The sequence below is a fragment of the Myxocyprinus asiaticus genome, chromosome 26 (assembly GCF_019703515.2).
Source record: "Myxocyprinus asiaticus isolate MX2 ecotype Aquarium Trade chromosome 26, UBuf_Myxa_2, whole genome shotgun sequence".
NCBI lineage: Eukaryota > Metazoa > Chordata > Actinopteri > Cypriniformes > Catostomidae > Myxocyprinus > Myxocyprinus asiaticus.
In genome coordinates this window covers 31021368-31035324 of record NC_059369.1, presented here as the reverse complement: position 1 = coordinate 31035324, position 13957 = coordinate 31021368, and the positions used below count along the sequence as shown (strand labels likewise).

General features: G+C 37.5%; 2 long non-coding RNA genes across 2 annotated transcripts; both read left to right on the top strand.

The window, feature by feature from the left end:
- Positions 1-321: 321 nt before the first annotated feature.
- LOC127417225 (uncharacterized) lies at positions 322-8624 on the top strand. Its single transcript, XR_007893241.1, has 3 exons — positions 322-405; positions 543-824; positions 8228-8624. It is a non-coding gene; the product is annotated as an uncharacterized LOC127417225 (long non-coding RNA).
- A 308-nt stretch (positions 8625-8932) lies between these two features.
- On the top strand, positions 8933-13240 carry LOC127417224 (uncharacterized). The gene is made up of 3 exons (XR_007893240.1): positions 8933-10423; positions 12224-12403; positions 12715-13240. It is a non-coding gene; the product is annotated as an uncharacterized LOC127417224 (long non-coding RNA).
- The last annotated feature ends 717 nt before the right edge of the window (positions 13241-13957 follow it).

The following is a 13957-nucleotide window of genomic DNA, read 5'->3' as shown; positions in this document are numbered from 1 at the left end:
ATAACTAAGAAACTGAGGAAAACATTCTCACAAATGTTTAGCTTATTGTTGACAAGATACTGTAAGTGATGTGTTTTCCATATCGAGTTGTTGATTCATTTATGTGTGATTAGGAACATATTTTCCAGAAATATATAGACTGACACGCCTATTATATTCAAAGTAGTCTGTCATCAGCAATTATGAATATACTGTAGACAGTTACACCAAAAGGTTTTCACATGGAATCAGTCTAGGCAAATTTTGGCAGACATTAAGTTTTCATTAAGATACTTTCCAGGGCAGTACTGAACATTCCAGAATTTAGCACACACCCATAGACAAACACCAAAGACACAGACACACCAGAAATGCATGGAATTAAAGAATAGAAAGCATGGGAAACATAGAAGGTTTCCTGATTGGGTAAGTATTTTATTTAGTCTAGTGTTTGTTTAGAATTCTTGCATTTACAGTAATTCAGTATGTAAAGGTCTGATGATTTATATATAATTATTTAAATTTTTTTGTATTTTGCTTAAACATTCTTTGGATGTTTCCAGCATGAGGCCTACTACTTCTACTTCAGGACCAAGTCGATACTAAAATAAAAAAGATGTAACGACAGCAGTGTTTCTGCAGTACCGATCACCGACTCTATCTGGTACCAGCACACAGCATGACTGACACGACAGCTTTAAAATGCGCACAGGCTTATTTTGAACGCGTGCTCTGTTACTCCTTGTACACTGAAATGGACAATTAATCCAATTCAAATCATGGAATTAAAGAATAGAAATCATGGAAAACATAGAAGGAAGTTAAAAGGAAAAATTCCTAAGTGGGTAAGTATTTTATTTTGTCAAGTGTTTGTTTAGAATTCCTGCATTCACAGTAATTCATTCTTTGGATGTTTCCAGCATGAGTAAGGCCTACTGCTTCTACCCACATCAAATTTAAGGGAAAATATAAACTGTCCAAACAATCCAACTAGTGTTGTCAAAAGTACCGGTACTTCAGGACCAAGTCGATACTAAAATAAAAAAGATGTAATGATTGCAGTGTTTCTGCAGTACCAGTGTTGTGTCAAAGTCTGTTCCCCGGTTAGTATTCCCCATAGTGCCATAAAACATTAAACATAGGGAGAACAGTCTGTTCCCCTTCAATTTTTAACGCCGCTGTCGAAGTCTGTTCCCCCTATGTTTCCCCTTAGGTTAGTGTTATATTCTGCTACCCCCTATGTTTCATGTTTAACACTAACAGGGGAAACATTTGGGGAACAGACTTCGACACAACACCGGTAGTACCGAGCACCAACTCTACACGACAGCTTTAAAATGCTCACAGGCTTATTTTATTTTTGTACACTGAAATGGACAATTAATCAAATTAAAATTGTGACATGTCCTAGTGTGATTTATTAAACCTCTAAAGGCTGCAATCTTACTGTGGAAGAGCTGCGTACTTTAAATTAATACACTAGATTCCACAGACATTAGAAACTCCACAGACATTGAGAATCATTCATGTTAACATTAATCTATTAATCACATTACTCTACTGTGAACCACGCAGCACATTTAAAATGTATTTTATCATTAAAATCACAGCATTTGTGCTTTAATCTCAGCTCAGCTTTATTTATATAGCAAATAATATATAGTGCTTCACAGTAATAAAATAAATAAAAAAATAACATTTCAAAATTATCACATACACAAACACCATTAATCTAAAACACAAAATACAAAGACTGCAAAACTGTCATACATTTCATTTGTCAGACTCAAAGGCCAGTGTAAAGAGATGAGAATTCAGACATGACGTAAAAGACTGCACCTTTACACGAACAGTTTATCCAGAAAAGTGAAGCATACGGAAAAAACACACGTCATAATAAAAGCAAGTTTAAAAATAACATTTAGATGCATGAAATTGAAGAAATTGAATACAAATATATTACAAATGTATAGTTAAATGTAATATTCACTGTAATAATAATAATGATAAAAATATCACAAGCAAGACAGCTTTTTAATAAATGTTTGGCACAAAAAAATTATATGTTGAAAAGTTCTATTTTCACTTGTTAAAGTTATAAGAATTTATTGAATATACACAATTTTAATGATGAAATTGAACATTAAACAAATGTTCTGGAAAATAATAATTATAAAACTATAATTACTATATAATTAAAAATAACTAGTGTGTTCAATAGCACATTATAATATTATCATATTTTGGCTGTGGTATCGAAATTGGTATCGAGAACCGTGAAATTTCAATAGTATTGACTACTGAAATTTTGGTACCGTGACAACACTAAATCCAACTGTACACTTGCAAATGTTGGACATGGAATTCTGGATTGCATTATTTTTGGTAACCATGATTATAGGCATACGATGTATGATCGTCAGAGAATCTGTGAAAATTATTTAACTAATAACTGATTTTAAACTGACTATAATTGCCAGTGTAAAGCTGCAGTATGATTGCACTGGAGCTAGAATGATTACATGAATGAATACAATACACAAATGACAGGGACAAAAATAAATGGAGTAGGACACTGTACTCTTCTTACTGCAGGTTCTTACACTACAGTATTCTGTTCAGTCTGTCATCCACTAGACGGTACCAGTGGCGGTTCTAGCTTGTATGGTGCCCTGGGCAAAACTAACTTCAACACGCCCCCAAAGTTGTTGACGGTTGATGCCTGAAGCATCTGCCCACCTGTGTCAAACAAGCAGTAAATGTGTCTTGTGGAGTACCTTACTGTTGCCAGGACATGCCCTCTGTCCATAACTGAGCCGATATTTCTTGAAAGCCTACTTGTTGGGTAGGGTTAATTACATAACATGGGGGTGGGGAATGGGGGGATGGGTGGTGTATTTTAAAAAATACACTTCTTTTGTACCTCAAAACATAAGTGAATGCCTCTGAACACATTGAGCAGATTAATCCAAAATAATTCCTTGATACATAAACTTATATTGTCAGTTTTGTATAGAGTTTTGTCCCAGCACTCAATCAATAAGCTATAAAACATGAAGTAGGTCCAGTAGCATAAGAGATACAAAGTTGAAACCTCTAGCCCTTTGGACTCACTGTAAAAAAAGATACTCAAAGCATCATTTGGGGTCCCTTAATTGCCACATTGATGGAACCCTCTGGAGATTTTTCAGGCACTCTTTCAGGTCTCTGAGGCCATGTCCACATTCAGTCTATTTTATAAGTTTATGCCTCTCATCCACACTGGAACGGCCTCCAATGAAAATGGAGACATTCGAAAATGCTCTCCATAACCGCATACTTTGGAAAACAATGACGTTATGTAACTGAAAACAGAGGCTTCAAACTTAAATGGATTAGTGTGGACGTAGCTTGAGAAACCTAGTTTTAGCTCCTGCAAGAACTCTAAAGACTTTTGACAGTTCATCCATCAAATCCGTATCCCCATCATAAGGGAAGGCTTTCGAGGCACTTGAAATATATCTTGAAGTTCTTTGAGAACCTAAAAATGACATTTAAAGCTCCTTGAAAGGGTGCCTGGTGGATCTCCAAAGGTTCCAAATGAGGAACCCCAAATGGTGCCAAGAGTATCTTTTAATTTTTACAGTGCTTGCTTTTGCAAGTTACTGATTTCTGACTGTCATATACAGGCCTGATATCATCATTACTCACTGTTAGGTTACTTACATCTGCTTGCCTTGAACCAGTGACTGTCAATGTCAGGATGAAAGGACATCATGACAAAAGATGAGGGTGTGTGATGAAGATACAATGAGCACAGAGCATGGACAGACTGAATAAGCCCTGCCTAAATAAAGAGGGCTATTACTCAGAATTTGACCACCATGAAAAGTACAGGATATAATCAGTAAAAGTATGTTCTGGCTTTTCATGAGTTCTCTAAATAGTTTCCATTAAGACTTGACACAACAAACTTCAATAAAATACATTACAAATGTAATTTGGGTGTTGTTAGCTGTGGCATTTTTGGGAAATGATTTGTTTCCTCCTGTTGTATATATACAGAATTTTTTTTCAATATTATTTACAACCTGAGGATGTTCTGACAGAGATCCAAATATCTTGAACATCCCTGCTCAAATTCTTGTGGTTGGTTATTGACTTTGCTTGTAATTGAGTAGGCAGACATATGGTATTAATAAATAGCAGAAATATCGGGAACAGAGGAAATCTGCCCTGATGGCTTGAGTTTGCACGGCGTAATTCCACGTGGGTGTAGGAGTGGGTGGAGTGAAGTATGTGTGAAACCAGCAAAAGACGAATCGTCAAGCAGCCTTTTTTAAACTACACTTTATACTCTGGGAAAGTGAAATTATAAAAAAATTCAACACTACAATAATTTCCTTGTCTATTGAATGAGTCCAGTGAATATTAAGTGTAGCTATGTATGAAGCACTGTCCACAGAGAGGTCACTGCCTAACCAAGCAACTTCCTATTGGTCAACGCCATGAATTTGTGTGTCAAAACTCACCAAACTTGAACTCCAAACTTAAACTGTAGTGAATTAAAAATGTCTCATTGACCACAGTTATTACATGCAGGACCAAGATATACAAAACAATTAATTTTCCTGAAACATTCTCTGTTCCTCTAATGGACATTTGAATACTGTAAATATGACTAACACTCCAGAACTGCCTGAAAATGCAAGCTGATGATGGTGTACATTTTTGTGGCTTTGTGATTCTCAAAGGACCAGGGAGTTTACTTATAATATAATGACTCATATCATTAAGTGACCTAACTAAAATGAAAGATGACAGTCTTGATGAATAAAGCTATGTATATGCTTCCAGCAAATTTGCCAAGCAGGCCATTTACCTAGATTAACATCATTGTTGGTCCTGGAACAACATTCCTATCAAACAATCAGATTTTCGGAAAATGAAGGATTTTTTGAAGGATTGTTGTTCCAAGCAAGAATAATTAAAGATGTTGATCCAGGAAATGCAGGCCTATGAGATAGTTCTGGAAGAGGACACATAGTAAGCATTACATTATCCTTTTGTTCAATTCAAGCATCTCATCCAGTCATGATCCAGCCTCTCCATTATAAGATCGGCACAGCTGTCCCTCATCACTTCATTATGCTGCATTGTTTTCACCCCCCACCACCCCATCGTCACAAATTTAGGTGGACAAAATGCATAGACGCTACTTAGAGGGATTTTTTTTTTTTACAATGTTACTATCAAACCAATAATAATAATAATAATAATAAAAATTAATAATCTTTGTTATAATTTAAACAGAAATAGACATTTGATAAATTGTGCAGTATGGCAGGCTAGTTAATCAATTTAAAATGACAACTAGCATTACTAACCTGTATGTCTGTCCTTACATTTTTGCTTGAATTTCCCTTAATTTTAATCATGGTTTCCATAGATTACATACAAAGGTGTAACCTTTATTGTTCAATTATTTAAAGGAATAGTTCACCATTCTCTCATGATTTACTCACCCTTATGCCATCCCAGATGTGTGTGACTCTCTTTCTTCAGCAGTACACAAATAAAGATTTTTTTGAAGAATTTATTCGCTCTTTTGGTCCATACAATGCAAGTGAATGGGTGCCAAAAATGTTGAAGCTCCAAAAATCACACAAGTCTGCATATAAGTAAATCATATGACTCCAGTGGTTAAATCAGTATCTCCAGAAGTGATTTGATAGGTATGGGTTAGAAACAGATCAATATTTAAGTCCATTTTAAATATAAATTCTCCTCCCTGCTCAGTCAGTGTCCACTTTACTTTCACTTTCACATTCTTCTTCTTGTAATTTTGGTGTTCACATTCTTCATGTATACACCCCTACTGGCCAGGGAGAAAAATTTCTTGCAAAAATTGTCTTAAATATTGATCTGTTTCTCACCCACACCTATCATATCACTTTTGAAGATATGGATTAAACCACTAGAGTCATATGGATTACTTTTATTCTGCCTTTATGTGATTTTTGGAGTGTCAAAATATTGGCACTCTGTAGTATGGAACTATAGAGCTGAAATATTCTTCTAAAAATCTTAATTTGTGTTCTGCAGAAGAAAGTCATACACACTGGGGATTGCACAAGGTGGAGTAAATAATGAGAGAATTTTCATTTTTGGGTGAACTTTTACCTTAAGAGACAGGAATTTGGACAAATAAGGCCATCAGCAGGGCCGCATTAATGCAAGGGCTTACCTGGGCTTAAGCCTCTGGGCCCATGGCATCAGGGGGACCCCGAACTCCCTTTGGTGCCCAGTTGCGGTATTTCCCTGTCTACGTTCTCGGCAGGGCACGTATGTAAACACGGAGAGTGTGCGCAATGGCTAAACCTGTCCGTGTAGCGCATGATCATTGAGTGAAAACGTTCCACTCTACACCAAACCCACAACCCCCCCCCCACACACACACACACACTCTAACGACTGACAGGGGCCCAGCGAAACGATAAGCCCACCTTAATGTGGCCCTGGCCATGGGTAATTGGTTTCTCCATCTTCCGATTATGCCGCCATGTCTTGCTCCATCATGGATAATAAGGATGGGTGTGTCTGAAATATTGATACTTCCAGTCATGTCTTTTCTTTGAGGATAGTCGCATAATAATACATGACATAATCAATTATTTTTCAAACAATAATTGTATTTAACATGAAAATAATAGTTTATTAAATGTTACAAAATTGAGAAAATGTGTTAACAAATAGTTATGCATGACAGGAATTATTTCTCTCAGTGCTCCCAATAACATACAGATAATGAGAAACGAAATTAACTATTCAGAACAGAAATTGAATCCCTCAAAAGACAATAATAACTTATTGATAGAAGATGGAAGAGGAAGGGTATATGATTCGAGCACTCAGCCTGCAGCAGGAAGTGCGCTGCACAGTATGGGAAGGTGCATCTAATAGAGTTTTAGGATGGGCTGACCTGTGGGAGAAACCCCAGGCTAAGTATTCCAATAAGATCCACCTATGACACTCTTCTAAACCCTGGAAATTTGTCTCTGTGGTATGGTAAAGCAGAGAGACGTCCCTGACCATTGCCCCAGCACCAGGAGATGTTCCGGGATTAATTGGGCAAAAAACATCCATGATAGTTAGCTCCTGGCTGATGACCCTGTAGCTGGACAACTGAAGGCACTGGTGGAGGTGCAGCAGGCAGTAATGCCTAGCAGGTTTAGACATTTACCTCTGCCCCCTGTACATCTTGTAAAAGTAAACAAACTGTGGTTGGTCTTGTTACATAACCATCACACAATCTCCTTTTATCCAAGCGTGCTGTTAACAGTAAATGGCAGTAACGCACCATTTTATTTTGTGATCTGCCATTAAAAAAGAAGAAGAAAAGACATTGCCACCTGATTCCGAGCAGATGTTCTTCAGATGTTTAGCTGTTAGAAGTTTGGATTCTAAGCAATAAAGAAGGCTATTAGTTATAATCTGACGAAAACACGATGTAGCGGTTGGTCGTGCTACACCGCTACTTGCTGGAAAAAGTAATTTGCTACTGGAAAAGCTACACTGTTTTAAAAGCAGCTGAGCTACTGTCAAGCTACTGAAAAATGTAGTTAGTAACACCGCTTCTTAGTTACGTAGTTTGCTACTCCCCAACACTGATGCAGATTTTGTTTACACAAAACCTACGCAGCTAGTTTAATGGCAGGTTCCATTGTGACAACTTACCACATTTAGTGTGACAACACTATTAACTGTATCTTTTTTTATGGGGCAATAATGGTGGAAATCTTCAAAAGCTCTTTTGTAACCAAGACTTTAAAGTATGTGGCTATATACAGAAATGGATTATTATAAAAAATAAAATAAACATAACCTAAGAAATATTCACTTGAATAAAAAATGTGTCAAGTAGCTCTGGTAGGGGAGCTATATTAGCTTTGTTTAATTCATCAACATTTATTATCTCATCAAGTAGTCTAGAGGGGAACCACAACTGGGGACAGAGTTTAACCATACTGTATATTATTGCAAGATTATACTAATGTGCAATCTCTCAAAACTCTCTCGGAAGGATGATAGTTTGCTCTCTACAATGGTCAGGCGAATGCCTTTCAAGCCTGTCACACCAATTTGTTAGATAAACTATTCTGTTTTGTGAGCCTGTGCTAACAACCCTATGACCTTAATGTCCTTAATATCACAGTCAGACAAAGCAAGCAAGGAGTGAAGTAATTCCCATTCTGTTCAAATACTCTAGCAGTACAAGGCAGAGGTGAAGTGGCCATCAGGAGAGCCTGGACTTGACCGTGAAACTGGGCCAGATATGCCAAAGTGGGCCACAATATGATGAAGGGGGCCACGATATCCTGGTAAAGCATTTGTTCAAAAGGTCAGCAAAATGTCTTTAAGCAGATGTTTTTCAGCAGAGGTATTATTGCACCCCTGAACTCTTGACCTCTGGACTCTTTTGAAGTCTCTCTCAGAATGTTGTCAGGCTTCCCAAAACTGCCAAGAAAACAAACTCACTAACAGCCAATCAGCATGAACCATGATACAGCAACCTTTCAGCCTAACCAATCAGAACTATTCATTGCACCTTGTTCATCCTTCATCTCATTAACATGCAGAACTTTCTAAAGTTAATATCAGATTAGAGTGGGAGCTTGCTAGTGAGCCTTGCTAGCTGGACTGTAGCCAATTTAATGTAATACCAGAGTGGTATTTTTATTTATTTATTACTATAATAAAATGTTTTGTTAATTGCTGTACAGTACAGTACTTAAGTAAAATATTGAGGGAATGAAGTTTGTGTAAACTTGTACTTTCAAAACCCTTCCACCGCACCACCAACAAACACATAGCTTCTAATTTTGCGTTGCACATGTACTGTAGCTTTTCCAGTGCCATGCCTAAGCAGCAGTCTGGACTTTGCCATAAAATGTCAAACCACTTAAAATTTTGTGAAAATGATAATTTAAACCAGCTTTCAATTCCTGCTCCTCATCTCTTAGTTGCTTTGTGATTTATGTCTTAAGCCTTCCCCTTCATGTCCAGCTACCAATCAAGGCTTTTGTGATAAAAAAAAAAAAAGGGAAAAAAAGTGTTTGAGACAGAGGACGGAATTGCATATTTACCTTGGCAGCCTATCTTAACATTTTGTTGATTTTCAAATGTGTTGGTAGAACATCGATTTCTGATCGAATCTGATCTGATCAAACCCCTTTCTATTTATCTAGAAACAACACACACACAGACTTACAGACATTGCTTCATGAGTTGCATGGAATTGTGTGTAAACAATCTATATCATTTTGGACATCTTCATTGTTGTTCTTGCTGGACAACCTGTGGCGATTGTAATTTAACCAAACAACCAGCACCTGGATATTAAAGTTAGCCAACACTTCCACAACAACATTCACAGTGTCAAAAGTTGAGTTCAGCTGGTTAGTAGTTAAAATTGTTAAATGGTTAAAATCGCAAAACATCCTCATTTAGGATTTGAACACGGGACGAATAGCACTTAGTGGGTTAGTCGAACCCCTTAGCCAGCTACATAATTATCAGTTATTGGTGTTGTTTTTTTTATTTTTATTTTATTGTGCTATTTGTATGCATCATTGATTTGTTTTGGGGGGTTTTTAGGCTCTGTTGGCTCAGGCTATAATTCATCCTTTCTTAATGTAGTACATGAGAATACACAGATGCCAGCCATTTCTTTTCCATCCCCCAAATCCCGAACTTTATACACCAAGGACACCTGCCACCTACCTCCAAAACAACCCTCCCTGTATCATCCACATTTAAGCACAATAAATACTTGGTAATGTTGCTTATACCTCATCCTTCAACCACAAAGATGACAATTTAAGAATTATTTGAAAAAGCCAAACCGCACACCTTAAATTGATTGCCATAGAATATTTTGCAAATAATGTATTTTGTTCAACAATACCTTTAACAATACCAAGACCTCACACTTCATAAAAACCTTCCAGTCTCAAAACCTCAGACTTGTACTAGAGCATAAAAGTATATCTTGAATCAATAAATCAGTCCTATTCTCTTTCAATTCCCTTTTATTTTATTCTTATTCTGGTGTCTTCTTTCTTTCTCATAGCCTTTTTTCTCTTTTCTGGCCTGTTTTATTGCATGGCTTATACCTACGGTTTTCTGTAGGCAAAACATTATTTTATGCAACTGAATTCCCATAGTTTTCAAGTCGTGCATAAACAACCATCTAAGTCTAGGGCAGGGCTTGTATTACTCCAAGTTCTCTTTGTTCTCTAACTGTCAATTCTATGCGTATTCCCTCCCCTTTCCTCTCTGTTTTTTCTGACTATTTTGATAATATTTGCCATTTGCCATGAAAAGAACTGCAGAACGCAAGGCAGTCCTTAAACCACATAGCCTAGACTTCAGAGATTTTATTAAGACACCTTGCTTTATTCAGGTAAGTCTTGCAGAGTACAATTGTTGTTTATTTGTTCTTCTTCATGTCTTAAAACCTTTGCATTGTGCTATTTAGCATTGGCTTAATGTTAGGATTTGCCCATAATGTTTAATGCTTAGGAGGCTTCTTTTCAAGTACTTCGTTTTTTCCTTTGTAATAACTTAAAGTATGACTTATTGATACATTGAGTCCCCACATATATCCCCACAAGACAAAATTATAGCAATGCAAGTGTATAAAGTACAGTGCTTCAGTAAATATTGAGGGAATGAAGTAAGCTTGTGTCATAAATCTTGTACTATAAAAACCCTTCCACTGCACCACCAAGACATAGCTTCTAATTTTGTGTTGGACATGTACTGTAGCCTTTACCCCAAGTCTTCTCTGATTCTCAGGTTTGGTTCACACTTTAATGAGTTCTGACTCTTTTTAGCACACCCATTTCAACACTAGATCAAACCACTTAGAGTTTCGTGAAAATGTTAATATACACCGGCATTCAATTCCTGATCCTCATCTCTTAGTTGCTTTGTGATTTATGTCTTCAGTCTTTCCCTTCTTGTCCACCTAAAAATCAAAGCTTTTGTGATATGAAAAAAAAAAAAGTGTTTAATAAGACAGAGGAGAAAATTGCATATTTACCTTGGCAGCCTATCTTAAAATTTTGTTGATTTTCAAGTGTGTTGGTAGAACTTCCATTCCTGATCAAATCCACAGACCTCTTGTGAAACATCTGCATGTGACACTACTATAGAGACAAAATGAACTTCATGTACACATTCACCACTTAGTAGATTCCCAAACCCTATAATTATCTATTCTTCTACTGAAGTTTTGATCTATTTACTTTGTCAAAAAGAGAGAGATTCCTTGTATATATTTGTTTAGAGTAGGTACTGTTTCCAGGCCCTGTAGGGTGTGGACTACATTTGTTGGATTCTCTTTGCATGTCTAGAATGACCAGCCAACTACTGGACATATGGAGGGAAAAAATATCAGCTTTTCTTATTGTCTACTGTTGAATTCCACAGACTTTCTGTCTGTACACTCTTTTAGACCTACCTAGGCACCAGTGCAATATTTACGTCTCATTTATCCAGACAGCATCTTAGATGAGAAATATGTAGAAGTTTAGTGTCTATGGACTGGGTGTGTTTATGCCTCATGTTATTTTTTATGATGTTTCCACTTCATCCACACATGGTTGCATTCCTTCAAAGTGAGGTCATGGTGAAGTGAAATGGTAACATCTCTTACTTTAGCAGCGTGTTCTGCTGGATTTTTTCCACATAACAGCGGAAACAACTTAAAATTATCCATCATTTTTGGGCATACAGATAAGTTTAAGACATCATTATAAACTATAAAGGGTCTACTTTTATTTGTGTACACTCACAAAAACAACAAAACCTTGTGATTTTGTAAAATAAAGAAAATAAACAGGGTGCGCTTTCAGCCGTCTCTGTCTCCGCGAGCATCTTTCTGAAACACGTCACAAAAATGAAGTGAAACTCCACGAATACTTATTAGACAAACATGAAACATGTCTAAAGAAGCTTAAAATGTCTACTTTTAAATAAAACAATTCAAATTTAAAACAAATATTCTCCTGCAATGTAATCTGTATGAAACAAAGCGATGTACAGTTTCTCCTGGCTCAGCTCATTATCGCTAATATGATCCCACCCAACAACAGAGCACGCTATTCATACGGTAATGTGCTGAGGCGGTCTATGCAAATATGCAAATGGTAAATGCCCCCACAACAATACCTTAAAAAACATCAAGTTTCATCATCAGATTCATTCACTTTCCTGCGCGTTTGAAAGATGGCATGCTACACAGGCAAGGAAGCTCTACAGATGGTGCTGGATAGTGATGAAGGGTTCACATTTTCCTCAGAAGAAGAGTGGGACTCCGACATGAATGTTTACATTTTGAAGAGCGACTAGATCTAACCGAGGATACAATTCCAGATGAGTAAGTCATTTAGATTTACTTACATTAGTTGGCATGCTATTTTATATAAACGTACATATTTTACTAGCTGGACTATTTCCAAACTTGCCAGCCAGGATTCAGAGTATTGACATTTGAAATATTTCCATGGGACCAGAACCTGTGACTCGGAGATTGCTTATGTAACCTGCTAGTTGTAGTGCCACAGGGGAAGGTTTGAATTTTGATGCAAAAATTTAGGGGATGGCACTTGTCAGACAAGATTGCTCTTATCATTAATTTGGCAGATTGGGTCATTTTATTACATGCCGTTCTATTATTATGACCAAAAGGCTTAATTCTGGTCTCATCAGACCAAGGAAGTGGAGGAGCCATTACCGTCTGCCAAGGGTCGGAGAACTCGCTGCCATCTGCCAGGAAAGGATTGGCTGCCATCCGTCAGAGGGTGGAGGAGTGGCTGAGGACCAGGCGATGGTGTTTCCAGGGAAGTTTTTCTCTCTCTCTCCTCTCTCTCTCTCTGTCTCTCCCCCTTGCTCTTTCCCTCACCCCTCCCCTTGTCTCTCCCAGGGCTCCAGAGAGGCGGGGAAGACCTGCCAGCTGAAGAATGGCCGGAAGGGCAACACCTCTTCTCCAGGAAGGGAGGGGAGTACGTCATGCCTGAGGTTTCCCCCGGCCTGAAACGGGCGGTTGAGGAGAGTGAGGGCCGTGAGGACGCACGCCCAGCACTGAATTGGACTAATCAGCTGAGAGGGGGATAAATACGAGCCAGAAGCGCCAGTTCGAGAGAGAGAGAGACACGCAGCCGCTGTGTGTGTGTCTATGTTTGTTTAAGTTAATTTATGTCATTAAAGTTATGTTGACTGTTCAGCCGGTTCCCGCCTCCTCATTTCCATTAAAGTAGAGACCTTTTACACCGGAGTAGTGTAAGAGGGGCTGTGGAACATAGGAGGAAGCTCCAGTCTCTTGTAAATGGGTCCAACGTATTAATGCAGGCATACACGCAAATGTGGAACTTTACTGACTTATTTTATTTGTCAGAGCTCATATGGTGAGACACACACTGCAGTCACGCTCGCTTCACCTCCACCCTCTCTCACTGTGCATGTCAGCACGCCAATTCCCCATACATGTTCATAATGTCACCATTGCATCACCCATAAACAGCAAACCAAATTACCCAATTTACATAATATAAAATAATCACAAAATAAATATTACAGTAGTCTAGAAGCTACTGCAGAAGAAAATATGATACACTTTCATCACCTCCCTTACGTATTGTAGATGCATTCAGTTTCAACAACATGTCTAGATAAGTCACTTCAGGTGAACGTTGGATGTTAGCTAGACAAAAAGTATGAGCTTTTATAAATGGTCTATAATATCCATTGAAACCCCTTGACTTTACAGAAGTGATCTCCATTTATATGTAACTACTTATGTGACATCTAAAAACAATTGGCTTTACAAGTGATAAAGTGTCATATTAAAGGGGGTGAATGCTTATGAATTCATGAATATGAATATATATATTATAATCTTAAATATTTCTTAGAGATTTGTTTTCACTTTGGA